Source organism: Papaver somniferum, chromosome 2 (assembly GCF_003573695.1).
Source record: "Papaver somniferum cultivar HN1 chromosome 2, ASM357369v1, whole genome shotgun sequence".
In the NCBI taxonomy this organism is placed as follows: Eukaryota; Viridiplantae; Streptophyta; class Magnoliopsida; order Ranunculales; family Papaveraceae; genus Papaver; species Papaver somniferum.
This window is the reverse complement of record NC_039359.1, coordinates 124,835,440-124,841,883: the sequence shown is the minus strand read 5'-3', so window position 1 is coordinate 124,841,883 and position 6,444 is coordinate 124,835,440. Positions and strand designations below refer to the sequence as shown.

The window sequence follows — 6,444 nt, the reverse complement described above, 5'->3', positions numbered from 1 at the left end:
TGGCATTTAAGTCTGCGTCAATGGTAGCCAGAATCGCTTCTATGTCTTCATCTTCATCAATGGTGGCGGGGATCGCGTCAATCGGGATTGAGTTGCAGTGAGAGAACAACTATATTGAAGGGCTTTTAGGCCACGTCCACGGCTATAGTGAAAGTGGTTTCGTTTTTGTTGACTGCGGGATGTGAGACACGCAGCCGCTTGAAATACAAACTTTGCAAGCAGGTGTTCACTAGCTCTCTCATCATAATTCTCTCAACGGGAAGCCTGGTTATTATTTATTCAATCTAAGATGACGATTGGGTAGTTAGTCCTTTTAATCAACGGTACTCCGACTTGGTGATTAGCAGGACACGCTAAAGCAAAGATGAAAGAACTAGTTTGGCGCAAAACATACTTTATGTTGCGATCTCTCTATACAGTCTCCCGCTTCAAAAGTTGGTTCTCTCTTCAATTACTATTCATCTGCCTAAACAAACATACCTCGACTCTCTCTCTCTTAAGGGCTTTGGGTTATCCAACTAGTAGAAATTGACGTTTAGATCATCTCGAATTCGATTCATGATCGGGTTTAGATCATTTTAAGCTTCTCTACCTTTCCCCTCTCTCTTAATCCCCAAGAACTACTCGAAAATGATCTCACAACAAACATATCTGGTAAATTTTTATTTGAAGCTTATTCAAATTCAATTAGATTTTAAATCAATAATTTGTTTTTAACATTTCGTCAGAAATCTTATTTCAACTTTTTTTGCGATATTTTTAGGTATTCATTTTTGTTTTGATTGGTTATCAAATGCTATTTTGATTAGTCGATTTTGCATTTGTGGTTAATTTTATGTTAAGTTCCTGGATTCATTAAATTAATAACATTTTTCTGGAAATTCTTAATTTGTATGAGATCTATTCGAGGTATATTGAATTTTTGTGGAGAATCCTTTGGTTTTGATTGTTGAAGGTCTATAATTCATGCATTGAGTCTTAATTCTCTTGCATACAGATTTGAAGGAGTCACTTTAATAGTTCTTGATTATTTGTTATGAAAGAGATGCGTATTTTGGCGGTCCGTCTTTGATGCTGCCGGTAAGATTATTCAAGTTTGGAGATATTGTATCACCAATTCCTACCATTGGTAAGTCATACATTTTTGTTATTATATAATTTCTACTTATTAGCTATGTTTTCCATTATGAGTTTGAAGGATAGTATCTTACTGTTAACGATGGTTCGAATTAGATTGGTGCATGTTAATTTATTCCATTCCTTATTGGAGATCTTTTGAGGTTGAAAAGTTAATTGGTAGTATTTATGCGGAGAGTTAATAGGATAGTTTCCAGCTAACCATTGATAAGTTAAAAAATGATTAATTGATCGAGAATGATATGTTTTTTTAGATTTAAAAAGCATTTCATTTTGACAAATTGAATCTTGGAACTGGGAACCAACAGAGGGGACTCCATCCCAGTCTTAGTACATAGATTATCTAGGTGGAATTGCGTTATAAAACTTTAGACAATTGACGTCTTAATCAAGTATTTATATGTTGGGAGATTATAGTGTCTGGTTGTTTTGGTGGAAGTAACCAAGGTAGACGACTATGAGTGGTGTATGCAAGCACGTGTATTAGGTTGGGAAGATGGTGGTCGAGATGATAAAGACGACTCTGAGTGTTGCATGTATTATGCCTCCAAGGTAAATGCTCAGTTTGAGCCATGTTCCCATAAATTCTGCATTGGTTGCATAACCAGGCACCTTCTCAATTGACAAAGATGTTTCTTTTTTGCAATCCAATATTACTTGAGGAGATTCGTTTGATATCAACACACTGTGACGTTTTTTTTTTTGCCTACCTAATAATATCATTCTTACTATTTTTTTTATTTCTTCAATTATTAATGTATACATAATTATATACGTATTGATTTTTAATGTGTACATAGTTGTACACTTGTTGATTTTCATGATCATTGTTACTTTTTTTCCGGTTAGTTTAAATGATTATTCACGTTTCTTCCGGTTAGGTTAAAGAAGTGGTTGAGTTTCTGTAAACAAGGTACTCTAAAATTTCAGTATTTACTTAACAGTAAAATTGTTTTCTAGCATAGGATAATAATCAGAAAACTACAACTATATAAAAATGGTTTATTATAACTATGCTTCTTAAGCTTGAGAAAAAAAAATTTGCACGAGGAGATGGAACTTCACAATTTTTGCTTCTATCCCCACTTGTACGAACGTTATAATAAGAACAACTTGGTGAGTTACCATTTTATCCAATTTTCCTTGTTTTCTTTTGCATTCTACCATATAATAAGAACAACTTGGTGAGCTATCATTTGATCCAATTTTCCTTGCTTGTTTCCGCATTCTAACCATAAATATGATAGCACATTCTATAGATGTATATAATACTTATTTCTGGGTTAATAATATGACAAATACTTTAAACACTTGCTTTACTAGTTTATGCACATTTTGTTTCTTATAGATGTGTACATAGTTGTACACCACTGTCTATCTCAATAATATATGCATGTTTTGTGAGTATATGTGCTGGATTTTTGTAAGCGTGTACATTGTTGTACACCATTGTGTTCTCCCATGATTTTATGACATTTTTTGTAGGTATACATGTTGGATTTTCGTTGGTGTGTACATCATTTTACAATCTCAATAATATTTATGATCTTTTTCGTGGGTATGGGTGCTGTACTAGTTGAAGTTTTTAGGTGTCCACATAATTACGCTATCTCAATAATATATGATCTGTTTATTGAGTATGGATGTTAGTTTTGAAGGTGTGTACATAATTGTACAACATTGTGCTCTCTCAAAAATATAAAAATTATTTTTTGATGAAACTCTAAGGATATCATGAGATGATTTTAATAGCATGCTTGCTATGTATTTAGGAAATTTTCTAGGGAGCTTAAGAAAGGGAACAATGAACACCATAATGTTATCTCAATATTATATAACACGTTTTGTAGGTATGGATGTTGGACTTTTGTAAACGTGTACATAGTTGTACACCATTGTGCTATCTCAATGATATATGACCTGTTTTTTTGAGTATGAACATTGGATTATTTGTATTTTTGTAGAGGTGTACACAATTATACACCATTGTGATTTATCATGATTTTACGGTTTGTTTTGCGGATGTGGATGTTGGGTTAGTTAGAGTTTTGTAGAGGTATACATGATAGTACACTAATGTGCTCTGTGATGAATGGATGGTCTGTCACGTGGATATCGATGCTACAATTTGTTAGGTATCTATAGAGTTGTACATATTTGTACACTAGTATGCTCTGTATCGATTATTTTGAAGTTATTTTTGATTTTAAGATTGTCGAAATCATGTTTCGGGTGTACAACATGTTTACGATGTACATAGTTGTACACATGTTAACTGTTAATGTGTATATAGGTTGATTATTAATGTGCACATAGTTGTACACGTACTGATTGTTAACGTGTACATAAATATATACACATGCAGACTATTAATGTACACATAGTTGTACACATACTGATTTTGTGTGTGTGGATTTTTGTAGTTGTGGAGGAAGGTTAGAGATCTCAAGGGAGAGATTGTTCCAATGGACCTGTTGTATATAATGGAAAGGTTTTTTTGAAGCTGCTCGTATCTTTTCATCATTCAATGAATAATTACTGTAAGTATCAAAGTTATATATGGTTCTTTTTATTTCGTTGATATTGTATTTTATGTGTTGTGGAAGTTATATTGAACTCTAATATGTTTCAATTTGGTTTGCAACATGTTACGTTTTGTTAGGAAGGGAAACTTTGGTTCATATTTGCTGGTATGAATTTGTTTTAGCTCATTATTTCACAATTTTGCTTCATATACCTGATAGTTTGCAGCTATATGCGTGTAGTTGTGTTTATGTTGGTAATACTGGTGCTTAAGGTACATGATTCAAGTTATGTGTGTACAAACTGGTGCACCTTGTCTTTTTTCACGAATATATTGCCTGCTATATGGGTATAAATGTTGGATTGTTTGGATATGTACATAGTTGTACACCATTGTCATGTCTCATGGAGTATTACCTGTTTTATAAGTATGATTGTTGGATTTTCTAGGTTTTTACAGTTGTACACCAGTGTTCCGTCTCATTGATATATGACATGTTTTATGAGCATGTACGATGAATTTTCTAGGTTTTTTTAGATCTGTACATAGTTGTACACCGTTGTCATATCTCATGTATTTATGACCTGTTTTGCTGATGGATTTTCTGGATTTTTTTATAGATGTGTACGTGAATGTAAACTTGTCCATCCTCATTAATATATTGCATGTTCGTGAGTATGAGATGTCAAGTCTTATGGTCTTTTGAAGATGTGTACATAGTTGTACACCATTGCCCTATCTCAATGATATATTGCATATTCTGTACAAGTATTGGAGTTTCACTTGTTTAATTGATCCATGTTTCAACATCATGGGTTTACAAATATTGACTCTAAGGAAAAGCTTTTTCAGTATAAAACTAGCAGTATTTTCACCTTTCTGTGGATATGCATTTTATTTTTTTTAATCTTCATTGTAATCAGATTTAATAGCTCATGTTTCCTTTTTACTTTTATCTTCTTCTCCACGTTTTTATTTTGACCAGATTTTTTCCTATTTACCTTTAAGCTACCCCCAGACTGTGTGATCTCCTATCAAAGACGATTAATTAACCAGTGATCACCCATACCTAGCTGTGTAAAGCTCAACTCCTTATACATATATTATATGACAGTGGAAGTCTTTTCTTTTATTAGTTATTCATTAACATTAGTGATTGATCCGTGGAAAGTGGAAATACGCTCATTTAATAATCTCTTTTTCGATAAAGTATAATAAATCATTGTACTGAGATCCTTTGAAGTCATATTAAGTTTGTGCAGTTAAACACAATGGGTTGTTTCTCTTTAAGTTAATAACTGACTAACTTTTTACGTTTGATCGCTTTCATTGCTTGGTTGTTGGTAAAAATTTATCACTTCTTTTTCAAGCTGTGTTTCTCATATGTTTTATTGTTTTGTCTTGGATGCAGGTTAACTGCTAAACCATCCTACGCAAATCCAGCCATTATGCAACTAGAGTTTAGCGTGGTTGATATTTTTGTCAGTCTGTGCGGACTAGAGTGACAGTCTGGCTATCATGAATGTTGGATTTTCTGTAATTTTGCCGATGTGTACATAGTTGTACACTAGTGTGAATAAAAAAAATGTAAAAATGAAAATTATATAGTCATATGGGTACTCTTTTTGTAGATCTCGAAAAGAGCTTTCCGAATATGTAAAGTTTGTGAATTTTGGACGAGCGGTTCGAAAGATAAATTGTTTTTTAATTATATATATATTATTTAAAATTGATGACATCATCATGAGTAATTTTGGACTAAAATGCAAATATTTGGACTAAATTTTAAATAATAAGGGTTATTAGTGTAGCTTCCATATATTTGGACTAATATGTAACTAGTTGACTCGAGCTGGACTAAATCGTACATTTGGACTGATTTTTGGACTAAATCGTATTTTTTCCAAGGGATTTTTGGTCAAGTTGGTGATGGTTCCTTATCTAGGCAAGTTAGCTATTGGTCCAAACACTTTTGATTACCATATTAAAGTGTTTGTGATTACTGCCTAAGTTAAAATGTGATTTGTTCACATAAATATAATTTTTGCTAAATAAGTTATTTATTTAATTATTTTGGCAAGAGTTTTGAACTTAGGTAAGACTCCCATATTTAGGAGAGTCTTGTAAAAGGAAAATAGCTTTGCTTAGCTTCCAAGCTATTGTTCATTGTAAATAATGAGTTCGCGAGTTTACACGTTTTCATCCCTTTGGAAAATTGGCGTAAGCTCTACAGGTTGTTTTCCACGTCTTCCGTTCTTCGTGAACGAGAGTGAGATAAAAGTCTTTGTATTAGGGATCACAAAGCCAAGTTGGATTTAATATTCGTGATTGATCATACAACTTGTAATATAGGTTTTTCACCTCTTGTATTTTCTAAGGTTTTCTCTTCTGATATATAACCATTCAAGAGTTGTTGATCATAAATCCTAGATTTTGTAAGATTTCAGTTTCCGATCGTATACCAACACTTGTTAGTCGAAATCCGAGATTAGAAAGAAAAACTTCTTTTGAGGCATCTCTAAAAATCCTTGAGAAGTTTTAAACAAGATATCTCTAGATTTATTCTAGTTGTTCTTGTGGTAGATTTATTAGGGTTTTCTTAACTTGGAAATTGATCTTTGGAATCGCCCAAGTTTACTTACGGAAATTAGGTTCACGGACTCCTTGTGTGTACGCATACTGATTATAAATTAAAAATCCTAATCTACAAGTTTGTTTTGATATTACTTTTACCTAGTAATTGTTTTTATCAAAATAAACACAAGATTTCCAAAACCTTGATT

The 6,444-nt window shown here is 32.6% G+C and overlaps 1 long non-coding RNA gene across 2 annotated transcripts; it reads left to right on the top strand.

Annotated features, from left to right (window-relative positions):
* The first annotated feature begins 224 nt into the window (after nt 1–224).
* Nucleotides 225–5,227, top strand: LOC113353903. Of its 2 annotated transcripts, XR_003361598.1 has the most exons (5): nt 225–654; nt 998–1,129; nt 3,561–3,677; nt 3,800–3,827; nt 5,073–5,227. It is a non-coding gene; the product is annotated as an uncharacterized LOC113353903 (long non-coding RNA). The 2 variants fall into 2 exon arrangements; XR_003361599.1 differs by lacking the exon at nt 3,800–3,827.
* Nucleotides 5,228–6,444: the final 1,217 nt, after the last annotated feature.